The sequence below is a fragment of the Camelus dromedarius genome, chromosome 1, assembly GCF_036321535.1.
Source record: "Camelus dromedarius isolate mCamDro1 chromosome 1, mCamDro1.pat, whole genome shotgun sequence".
In the NCBI taxonomy this organism is placed as follows: Eukaryota; Metazoa; Chordata; class Mammalia; order Artiodactyla; family Camelidae; genus Camelus; species Camelus dromedarius.
The window spans coordinates 70,025,283-70,038,301 of record NC_087436.1 but is presented as its reverse complement, the minus strand read 5'-3'; the positions used below and the strand labels follow the sequence as shown (position 1 = coordinate 70,038,301).

The 13,019-nt window shown below is 35.6% G+C and overlaps 1 long non-coding RNA gene across 1 annotated transcript in view; it reads left to right on the top strand.

The window, feature by feature from the left end:
• The window catches only part of LOC135321161 (uncharacterized), a 344,866-nt gene that overhangs the window by 21,936 nt on the left and 309,911 nt on the right, over positions 1–13,019 (top strand). The gene's annotated exons all lie outside the window — the stretch shown is intronic.

The window sequence follows — 13,019 nt, the reverse complement described above, 5'->3', positions numbered from 1 at the left end:
GCGTTAAAAAAAAAAGTGAGTTTGCAAGTTGTATCAATTCACTAGTGGATGTTTAAGCAGAGTTCAAATCCCAGCTGTCTGCCATAGCCCTTTGTGGTTAAAACATTGGTCATGGGGAACGTTCATTTCAGGGATGTCATTCCTGGAATGTCGTGTCTGCTTACTACATCAAATAAGTAACTACTGGTTATGTAATGAAGGGGATAAGAATAGTGTATCTCCAGAATTTTTGTTTTGGAAATTTTACAGCCTTGCAACAATGCAAATCTTTAAATCATGTCTAAGTGAGGAAAGAACATACTTGATTTTTCTTGGGGCAGCTGACCAAATTTTTACTCAAGACTTCACGTGGTTTTGGGTCACTTTCTCTGTTAGCGTCTAGGTCTCTTACTTTATGCTGACTGCCTTAGTTTAGCATTATACTGCAAGCATTTTCCAATGTTACATTTTTTAACACATAATATTTCATTAACTATCCATATAATTACAATTTTATCTACTTAATAAAATTTTTCATTTTCCTTTAATTGAAAATACTCACCACTGGGCCCCACTCTCAGAGATTTTGAATTGCTCTGGAATGGAACCTGGACATAGATATTTTGTAAAGTTTGCCAGGAAATTTTAATGTACAGCCAGGACTGGGAAGCACTGCTCTAAGTTACACAGCCAAACTACTTTCCCTAAGGTTGTATTGACTTATAGCAGAATCAGTTACATACAGCACACAGCCTTTTCTTTTTTTTAATTGTAGTTGATTTATAATGTTGTATTAATTTCTGGTGTACAGCATAATGATTCATTTATACATATATATTCCTTTTCATATTCTTTTTTATTATGGGTTATTACAAGGTATTGAATATAGTTCTCTGTGCTGTACAGTAACACCTTGCTTTGTTTATCTATTTTATATATAGTAGTTAGTATCTATGAATCCTGAGCTCCCAGTTTATCCCTCTCCACACCGCCTTTCCCCCTGGTAACCATAAGTTTGTCTGTGTCTGTGAGTCTGTCTCTGTTTTGTAAATAAGTTCATTTGTGTACTTTTTTTTTTTTAGAGTCCACATGTAAGTGATATCATATTGTATTTTTCTTTCTTTTTTTCTGGCTTGGTATGGTGATCTCTAGCTCCATCCATGTTGCTGCAAATGGCATTATTTTACTCTTTTTTATAGCTGAGTAGTATTCAGTAGTATTTTAGTATATATATATATAAAACAGAATCTGTCTGTCTGTCTGTCTGTCTATCTATCTATCTCACAACTTCTTTATCCAGTCATCTGTCATTGGACATTTAGGTTACTTCCATGTCTTGGCTATTGTAAATAGTGTTGCTATGAACATAGGGGTATCTTTTTGAATTAGAGTTCCCTCTGGATATATGTCCAAGAGTGGGATTGCTGGATCATAGAGTAAGTCTATTTTCAGTTTTTAAAGGAATCTCCATACCATTTTGCATAATTGCTGCACCAAACTGCATTCCCACCAGCAGTGCAGGAGGATTCCCTTTTCTCCACAGCCTCTCCAGCATTTATCATTTGCAGCTCACAGCTTTTTTCACCATCACTCATCATTATGGTTACAGTTTGTCTGAGTGTTTAAAGTGTGATCCTTAGGTTTAGCAACATTGGCTTCGCTTGGAGAAATGCAGAATCTCTGGTCCTTTCTTTGCTTCATTTAATCAGGATCTAGTTTTAACAAGGTCCTCTGGTGATTTGAACACACATTAAAGTTTGAGAAGCACTGATGTAAGATGCCTTAATTTTGATAAAGCAAAAGTGATATCTTGTTTTTATTTGAACTTGCAGAAGTTTAACTTTTTAAATTTTTAAAAAATTTTTATACAGTTTTTAAAGGTTACTTTCCATTTAGTTATTACAAAACTATTGGTATATTTCTCATGTTGTGTAATACATCCTTGAACCTACCTTACACCCAATAGTTTAGCAGAAATTCAACTTTTGAAGTTAAACTTTCCCTTTCATATGCTTATTGTGCATTTTGGCTCTTCTGTTTGAATTGTTCATTTCCGGCCTTTGCCTAGTTTAAAATTAGGGTGATTTTCTTAGATGTCTGAAGATATGAAAAAACAAATGGGCTTAAAAAGGAACATGAATGAGCTATGAAATAGTGATCTATTGACACTGGAAGCAAATGATACAAAAGAGAGGTGGGGAGAAGGTTCTGAACAAAGAAGGGATATTTAAATTGATCTTTACTTAGGGCTCTTAGCATTTATATCTCTATTCTTAGCATTTATCAAATACTCAGTCATCCATTCATTCAATACATTTTCTGATTGTCTCTATATAGTGTACTGTACCTGGCTCTAAAGAAGGCTGCTTGCTCATCTTGAGGCCTTACAATCTATTCGGTATGGTTACATGTACACAAAGTTAACTGATGATAAAAAGTTTTGTTGGTTATGGTTCCATGAGTGCTAACTGTATGGCTCAGGTGTTGAGTTCATCTAGGCATTAGGTGATGAGTAGTGGAAGGAATGAAACTCACATCCATTGAATTACCATGTATGTGTCCCATCTTATTCAGTTTCCATGTTAGCTCCAAGGTCATCAGGATATTTGGATCATAAACCATGTGAAGAGTTGGACAGTGATTACTTTGGTGACAAATCAAAGTTTATTTGGGAGAGAAAAGGAGCAACTTTTCCTTACAGAAGAATTCTAATTAATAAATGGAAAAGGAATGAGAGAAATAGAAAGTTATCATTAGAATTCCACAGTAATCACTGCTGCAGGCAAGATCTATAGATGAATGTTAAAATTAGTGGTCAAAACTTTAAGGGGAAAGAGTGTTTTCTTAGCTAAAAACTATGTTCCCCAAATATTTATTGAGTCAAAAGGGAAAAATAGTAAATTTATGGTGGAGAAGCCTAGTAGATACCATTTCAGCAACCCATAAGACATATTTGATACCATGTATCCCCTGAAGAAGGGCACATCACCTCTGTAATATTCTTCCTTAAAATTTATAACCTCAGTCTAATTGTGAGAAAACATCAGAAAAATCCAAATTGAATTAGTCAACAAAACTACTGACCAATATTCTTCAAAAACATCGAGGTCATTAAAGACAAGGAGTGACTGAGGAGTTGTTACCAATTGGAAATGGCTAGAGGAACATGGCAACTAAATGAAGTGTAGGATCATGAATTGTACTCTGGAACAGAAAAAGAACAGTAGAAGAAAAACTTGTGAGTCCCACATAAAATCTGTAGTTTAGTTAATAATATTGTGCTAATATAAATTTCTTAGTTTTGATAATTGTACCATAGTTATGTGAGATGTTAACATTATGAGAAGTTGGTTGAAGGGTATGTGGAAACTCACTGTACCATCTTTACAACCCTTCCATAAGTTTATTTCCAAATAAAAAGTTAAAACATAAAAAGCAACTTTTACTGCAAAAGAAAAAGTTCAGCTATGTCTCTTCATCTTGATTCAGTCCTCAGCGTAGGATTGCAGCCCTAACCATCTCATGATAAAGAGGAAATTAAAAAAATATATAAGTGCAGTTAGGTTTTCCTTTTGTAAAGAGGATTTCATTACAGAATACTGAAGTATTGGCTGTATACAGCCACTCCTTTACTGTCAAGGTCTGCAAAGCACTTTCCTGTGAGAAGAAAATTACATGTTGTACAGAATCAGAGATGTTTCTGAAACTTCTCTTCGCAATCAATAGAATTTCATCTCCATCATCATGTATCCCAGCCTGCTTATTTTCACTTTGTAATTAGAAAAGGAGACGGAAATAATAGTATATGTTTAAATATTACTTTATACTTTGCAAAGTAGTTTTAAATTTATATTTCTTTTTATCCTCACCAGCCCTATGAGATACGGTCAATATTATTAGCATTCCTGTTTTGCAGATTTCAAAATATAGGCTCTGGGATATTTGTTAAATGCTAAGGACACAGAACTTCCTATTTGGCTAGTACTCTTTTCTACCTCCCTGAAAGTTTCCTACATTCTCTGAAAGTGAAAGTGAAAGGTCAAATTCTTTTGCCTTTACAGGTCAGAAAACAGGGTAACACTTATAATGTAATAATAATAATAGCAACACCCAGCCTTTATTGCAGTCTGACAATATGGTAAAGAGTTTGCCAAATATTTTCTAAATATATAATCTCATTTAACCTTTTTTAAAAATAATTTTATAAGGGGGTCAAAGTAGACCCGGAGAGGATTGGCATCTGATTGGATGTGGTAGACAGGAGAAGAGGGAAGCATAAAGGGTTATGATGATTATAAGCTTTGGTGATGTGGAATATGGTGGGACCACTAACAAAAATAGAGGGTGCAGAAAGAGGAACATGTGGGAAGGTAATTTCATTTTTGAGTATGCTGTGTGCACTGTTGACTCGACCCCCTATTTGCCTTCTTTAAAGCACTTAGAATTATTTGTTAAGACTACACAAAATGTAAAAAATGAAAAAAAGATTAAACAAAATGTAAATACACATGCTATTATAATTGTTCAGAGACTAAGACTTGATCAGATATGAGAATGTAAGCTCATAACTTTCAGCAGATCATCCAGTATCCACTTGCTTGGCATGATGTGAAAGCTTCCCTAAGCATGTTCCTGAAGACTGCATTGGTGCAGCTAGCTTCACTTAAACCAATGAGATATCCCTTTGAAAAGTAAATCATACTACAATTACAGTGTGTGGGGCAGAGGGGGGCGTGGAGGGGTTAAAGGATTGATAATTAACTATGAGACGCTTGCTGACACACAGTCTGATTTGAACAGTGATTAAAGAAAAAGTGTCTACAGTTATTATAGTAGACAGGTTTTCCCCCTCTATAACCCCGCAACTACATTCCTCATAGTGGAGATGGTGGGGAGAGACACTACATTATTAAGCAATCATACATGAGCTGATCAAGCACATATAGGGCCCACAAGAATGTACAAAACAGTCTTTCAGGTTAGAGACAAGTCCTTCAACCCACACGACTCCACAGGGGCCCAGGGTTCAAACATCCTCAACAGTTATTCACAGACAAGTGACCCTTCATATCTCATGGAAATAACTGTTTATGCTTCTAGAGTACTTTACATTTGGTAGAAGAGAAAATGAGCCTTCTCTTGGGACTTACATCTTTTCTATGATCTCTAGATTCCTTTAATCCAGGCCCACACTTTCTTGTCCCATGTTTCCAGAGCGAGCATGTTGTCAGTCACATCTGATTCCCCACTGGGTGGGGCTCATTGAAGGGGCATCTTGTCCCATGCGTGGAGTGTCTATGAGCCAATCAGACCTTCCACACTGCCAAGATGGACCACCTTGTAGCTGGTCTTGCATTTGATATTATTCCTAAAAAACTCTCTTATCCCTCCTTTCCTTATCTTTCTTCTTTACCAAATTGCCCCTCCCCTACCCCTGTTACCCTCGGTATGTATGTCGCAGCAATGGGGAGAGATGAAGGAAAGTATACCAAATTATCTCACTAATTTTCAGGTAGGGAGAAGGGGGAAAAGAGGCTCACAGTGGTAGGAAATTCCGACTTCACTTTTCATGGCGATAGATCAACAGAGATCATTGAAGATTTCTTACTGTACAAAATCCCTTTAAAAATGTAAGGGAACTGGTTGTATAAATTATGGTTAATCGATAAAGTAGAACACAATTTAGACATTAAAATTATGTATTAGCAAAATAATGACAGGAGAAAATATTTATGGTATATAGTTAAGTGGAAAAAGCATGTTATGTAACAGTATATATTACTGCAGAATAAACTCAACTTTGTGAAAAAGCTATGTAAAATATGCATAGAAAAAAGTGACTAGAAGGTACACATCAAAGTGTTAATGTTAGTAACATATGAATGGTGGGATTTGGGTTACTAATTTTCTTTCTTGTAATTTTCTTCGTTTAAAAACTTTTCTGTTTTAAAAAACAGCTGGTGACTGGCTGAAAGTTCTCATTATTTGATAAACTCCACCAGCTCCAAAGAATAGTGGATATTTTTACAGTCCTGATATAATAATATGTTTTACTTTTTAAATGAAAACATATATACATATTCAAAGTAAGCAGAATAACTTGTGTAATGTTTTGGAGTTCAGCATACACACAAACATATTCACATACCCTTCATATCAAAGTCTTGTTCATTTCTTTTTTTAATTCGGGACAAAGAGGGACCATAAACACTTAATTTTTGAGAATTCCAAATGTATTGTATTTTTAGTGAATACCCACTTCTTATTTGATATACAGTGGTGTGGGGCACCATATGGGGTTGTTCCTATTTTATCTGAATCAGCAACCAAGCCCCAGTTGAGAACAATGGGGGTGAGTATCCACATTCTCAGTTTCAGGGGACCGTCAGGTGTTTATTGAGATCACACACCTCCTGGAGCATCATACACCTTTTGATTGTTAGCTGATCTTCCCCCTGCCAAAGATACTGTGGCATGGGTTAGGAGTAAAGACAGGGAGATTTTTCTGGCTTCAATAATGATAGATTACTAATTTAGACTGATTTTCCCTGCTCAAGACAACTAAAAACTGAATGATACATTAAAAAATGTTAAAACCATCAAAGAGTTAATCAGCTAGTAAAGAATCACTGGGCCAAACCCAGGTGGAGATTGATGTCTGGAAAGGAGAGTCCAGCATTTAGGGCTGTTTTTGCGCTGGTGCTGGTTGCTGATCTGGAAGTGGCTAAAGTGTATGTTCAATAGGCTGGGTGGCCTGGAGGGACAACAGTCAGAGTCCAGGGCCCACCAAATGTGGGAGCCCTGGAAAGCTACTCCCCAGGTGGATTAGGGCCCAGCAGGGGTGAACTAGAAGTAAGTCAGCCCTCGAGCGACTGCAGCCTGCCTTTCTGTGATCTGAGGGGCCCAGAAAAATCTTTAACTCTAAAATTGGATTAGGATGATCCAGGTTGTTGTTTCCCTGGCCTCCTGGCAAAAATATGCTCTCTGGTCCTAATTGTTTCTACAAAAAATTTTTAGAAACAAAATTTGACATGTTATCAAAGATAATCTGATTTAGGAGGAGGCAAGAAACCGTGGGGAGGAATGAGAAGAAAAACAGACAATAGGAAGAAACAGACGGGGAATCAAGATAATTAGAATTATACTCTGCTTTGAAAAAACTAAGACTATATTTAAAGAAATAAAAGCAAAGCTTGAAAACTTTGACAGGGAATAGGAAACTATAAAATACAATGTAGCAGATTTCAGAAAGAGCCAAATAGAAATTCTGAAACTGAAAACACCAATAAACAAAATTAAGAGAACAATGGATAGTTTAACAGTAGGCTAGATGCAGCTGGAGAAAGAACTCATGAATGACACGTAGATCCCAAGGTTAGAATGTAGGGTGACAGTAAACATCCTTAGCAATATATATTGACATCCAGGAGGTTGTACTCAAAATACTGAGGATGCAATGTGCGACATGAATATGTCCACAACACCAGTGGTGGCTATCCACCTGGGATGATAATGGGGAGGCGGGGTGATGATCTGCACAGAAAGTGATCTTGGATGTGCTACCTTACTTCTATGGCTTCTCAATTGTTCTATTCTCAGTTGCACAGGGACATTGAAATAAAGTAGTAGGATCTTTAGTTCCTAAAAATATTTTCATAGATTCTATAAGGGACAAAAATACACTACTTGCTGAGATTGTCTCATAAATAACGTCTTCTCGCAGGTTAAAGTTAAAGGAAGTTTAAATTAGTTGTTCTTTTGAATTTTCCTCTGAAGTGAATAATTGTTACAATTTTTGTCCTGTGTGTTGATCTAAAATCTGTCACATACCCATTTCATATTAGGTATATAGTTACCTGTTTTAGTTTAACAAATTTAAAGTTTTAAGAATATTAATAATTAAAAGTTCAACTTGTATTTGCTTAGTCCCATTAAATTTCCTGAATATGGCTTTTTGCATCTTAGGTTAGATGTCTACAGGTCAGGTCTGCCAGTATTTTACTGGGAGGATGAGCCTGCAATTTTATGACCCTTTAGTGTGACTTCTTTTCCTGGCCTGTGGAGGTCTTCCTACCCAAGGGATAATGTAGACAGTTGGAGGAGTTATAAAATCTTGTTTCCTTCTTTCCTACTTACTCTCATGGTATTACAAGGCATTAATCACTTACATACTTTGCTCATACTCTCTGTGGTTTTCCTTAAATGTTGTCCTTAATCACCCTTCCTCCTGACTGCTTGAGTTCTTGCTTGCATTTATGGATAGCTATCATAGTTGAGACTTTATTTGTTCCTAGAAGTACCCATTCCTCCTAAAGGGGCCATTGCTGTCTTTTCCTTGGCTCCGGCTGGTTCATTATGCTTTAAGATTTACTTTCTCAGGACCACGAGGGGGCGACGTTTTCTATCTCTTAGTCATCATTTCTAGCAAACAGTATCAATTTGCAAACACTGTGGGCTAATATTTTAAAATACTAACCAGTAATTTCTTGATATATTTAAAAATTAATATCATTAAACAACACAATTTTAAGTTTACAGAAATATTGAGCAGAAAGTACAGAGAGCTCCTCTTTAATTGCTAATTACAGTTAATCTTATTGCTAATATCTTGCATTAGTGTCATACATTTGTTACAATTGATGATCCAATATTGACACATTTTATTAACTAAATCCAACAGTTTACATTCTGATTTACTCTTTATGTTGTATATTATGTGGGTTTTGACAAATTTGTATATACCTACCATCTCTGTATCTGTATTACACAGAATAGTTTCATTGCCCTAAAAATCCCCTGTACTTCACCTGTTCATCCTTCCTCTCCCCAGAACTCTGGCAGTCATCGACCGTTTTACTGTCACCACAGTTTTGCCTTTTCCAAAATGTCATCTAGCTGGAATCATATAGTATATATCTTTGCATATTGGCTTCTTTTGCTTAGCAGTATGCATTTAAGATTACTTCATGACTTTCTGTGACTTGATAACTGACTAATACTCCATTGTATGGTTTACCACAGTTTTCTTATCCATTCAACTATTGAAGGACATCTTGTTTACTTCCAGGTTTGGCAATTATGAGTAAAGTTGCTATACACATTTGTATGCAGATTCTTTTGTGAACTAAAGTTTTCAGTTCGTATGGGTAAATACTAAGGAGCACAGTTGCTTGATCATATGGCTAAGAGTATCTTAAGTTTTGTAAGAAACTGCCAAACTGTCTCCCAAAGTAGCTGTACCATTTTGCATTTCTACCGGCAATGAATGGGAGTTCCTGTCGCTTCACATCCTTAGCAGTATTTGACGTTACCAGTGTTGTGGATTTTAACCTTTCTAATAGGTGTTTAATGGTATCTCATTGGTTTTAAATTTGCAATTTCGTGCTGACATATGATGTTGAGCATTGTTTCCCGTATTCTGAATAATTGCCATCTGTATGTCTTCTTTGGTGAGGTGTCTGTTCAGGATTTTTGCCTATTCAAAAAAACTGGATTGCTTGTTTTGTTATTGTTGAATTTTATGAATTCTTTCTATATTTTGCATGCCAGTCCTTTATCAGGTATATGTTTTGCTAAGATTTTTCTCCTAGTCTGTGGCTTGTCTTTTTATTTTCTTAACACTATCTTTTGCAGTGCAGAAAAATTTAACTTTAATGAAAGTCTAACTTACCAATTTTTCCTTCATAGAGTGTACTTTTGATATGCTATCTAAAAAGTCATCACCAAACCTAAGATCATCTAGATATACTCCTACATTATATACTAGGAATCTCTAGCTTTGCATTTTATGTTTAGGTATATAAATTTTTTTTTTAAGACTCCTCTATTTTTATTTATTTATTTATTTTTTGCATTTTTTTCTAGGTCTGTGAAATTAATTTGAGTTAATTTTTGTGAAATGTGTAAGGTCAATATCTATTCTTTTCTGTCTCTTCATATGACAATGATTTTGTATTATCATTTTATGGTCCACTCTTTTCTCTAACACTATTGATTAAATTTGATTGATTTTTTTTTTTTTTTGGTAATTTAGAGAAGTTTCTTTCAACTTTATATCTTGTTGTGGAAATTTAAGTTCAAAACCCATTTCCCCCAAATACTAGCTCCTGAGTGACCTTGGAAATGTTACTAACACAAAGCTTTAGATTCCCCATTGGTTAAATAGGCGTGTTACTTTTAATGCTGTGGCTCTTCTTCTATTATATTTAGACCTGCATTGTCCAATATCGTAGCCACTAACCAAATGTGGCTGTTAAGCACTTGAAATGTGGCTAGTCTAAATTAAGATGCAAATAGAAATACACATCTACTTCCAAAGATTTAGTAACACCCCTCCCCCCCAAAAAAGATAAAATAGATCATTGATTTTTTGTATTGCATATATGTCAGGCTATAATATTGTATATATACACATATACATACACACACACACACACACACACACACACACACAGGGTTAAATAAAATATATTAAAATTAATTTCACCTACTTTTTACCTTTTTCATGTGGCTACTAGGAAATTTTAAATGACATATGTGGTTCATGTTATATTTCGATTGGACAGCACTTCTCCAGACCTTGGTATCCATTTGCCTTACCAAGACTAAATTAGAGCTTAGTTTTTCAAAAATATTTTGTACTTCCCACATAGAATGCTCTCACTATACATTATTTCCCTTTGCTTTGTACGCCAAGCAGAATTTGTCACCTAGAACAAGGGAGGTGTTATTATGACTTTTTGGCATCTAATAAGGATGTAAATAGGATGTTACAAAAATAACACAAACACAAGGGAAGGAAGGGCAAATAGAACTGGGTAAAAGTGGTGAGGCAGAGATGGATTGATTATGAAGCTAATAAAGCTTAAGCTTCAGGGCCTTTTTCTTGCCCTGGCTCCTTCCAAAACCCTAAGGGGATGCTAGCAATGTGTTCACAGAGTCTTACGTTTGTAGCTCTTGAAAATGTAAGATATTTTAACTACAACCAGTAACAACATCTGTCTCTCTCCATGGTGGCTTTCCTTTCATCATACTTTGCATCAAAAGGCATTGTGATGATCATAGGTATTTTTGAGATTTGCCTAAGAAAGGTTGAATTGAGGAGAAATTGATTTTGGGTTTAGTGGGATAAATGTGTGTGGTTTGTGAATGATTCAGTTGCTCTTGTTCCACTTCAGAAATGGCTTTCAGGAATACTCCTACCCCTTACCGTCTTATTGAACTCATCATGTTAACCTTGTGGGATGTCTATAACAGGAGTTTTTGCCCCTGTTTTACAGATAAGTAAAATGAAGCTCAGAGAGACTCTTTTTTTTCTATAGAGGGTTACCTAGGAAATCTTTCGATTAACACTTGTAGTAAGTATCACATGACACTAATGGCAAAATAATTTACTCTCATTTGACTAAAAAAATCTTGAAAATTCATAATATGTTATTCAGCTCTGCACATCTAAAACACCGTGGGTAATAAATCTTTAGCCACTACTAAATTTTTAACCATCTGAAAAACTTAACATGGAATATATTTTGTGAGTATATATTTAGGTTTGTTCCATACTGATGAGGCTGATGAAAATATAGTGGGAAATGTTATAAATATCTGTTGATCTCAAGTGAAAATGTTTAAATTCAATGCCCATGTCTTTCCTACGTGGGGCCTCTCTGTAGTTTGTGTTAATGCCTCTCAGTCCCTCCCACTCTGAATGGAGTGCAATGGTCTGGGCTATACACTTAAATAAGATTAAATTCTACCTTTTAGATGTGCAGAGCAAGAGTTTCTTCTTTAGTGAGTACTTTTATCAATGTCATTGCTAACTCTCAGACATACCAAACTAAACATTAAATGCCAGAATCACTAGTATATAAGCAGCTTGAGGATAGGCAATATGACATAATTTTTGGCTTCTGCATATTTTAGATGCACATATAATTTGCTTTTAATTTGCAATTAATTTGCTTGTTGAAAATTAAATTTGTGGCTCCTATGTGAGACAGTGGGTCTTAAGGTGGTTGTGAAGAAATTAGAACTTGTCCTTAGACAGCTGGATGTCCACTGCCATGACTGCTGCACTGCCTGCTTCCAGAGAAAGTCCAGGCCGTGAGTAATCACCTAGGTGTCCTGAGGTGATGGAGTTTCTGAAATGGTCTGACTTTCTTTCACCAACCCCCAACTCCGCAAAGAAGAAAAAGAGTCAATTTCAAAATACATTTTAATACATATATCATCCAGGTCCAAAGTGGCATAATGTTATATTTCAAAGACAAATTTATCCGTTTAATTCTATTTCAGAAGTCAGTATTCTCCAGGAAGTATATATTTTCAGAAATTTCAAGAACATTTCTATAGGTAAACTAAGAATGAATTTCTTCTGATACTCTCCAGTGTGTCTCAGCCTATTCTGTAATATGATCAATGAAAAAGATTCTCATGTGTCACCACATTTGAGGCGGCTTAGTTGAAAAAATTTGAGACAGCTTACTGAATTCCTGGAAGAAAATAAAACACTTTTAAATTTTGGTAAAAGCATTGAATTTAAACATTTTAATTTGAGATCAAAATTTCTTTTCTAGGGTCAAGAGTATCAATAGCGAATCATCCTTTTGTCCATTTGGACATTTGGAACACTTGGGTCTGGACATCCTCACAGATTAAACGATTATCTCTGTTGGTGCTAGAAGAGCTTATTTTTGCCACATTTTAAAAGTTCCATCTGAGGGGAATGGCACATGGGTTCATCTACTGTGCTAACTGCATCTATTACTAGTGGCTGCTTGCAACCTTATGTTAGGAAGATTCTGAGACTCATCCATGATTAGGGAGGAGAAAAGAATATCTTGATTGATTAACTGTGTCCTGTGTGTGTTTGAGGGTTGTGGGGGCGGGGAGGATGGGAAAGGGAGAGCACCATTTGTTTCCAAATATTTCTAGCTCTGATTTAACATAGAAGATAAGTTATGCCAGCAATTAAATGTCTTCTTTCTGGTAGATTTGATAGGGTTGGTAGCCTAGTGAAAACACTCCCTCACATTGCTGCAATC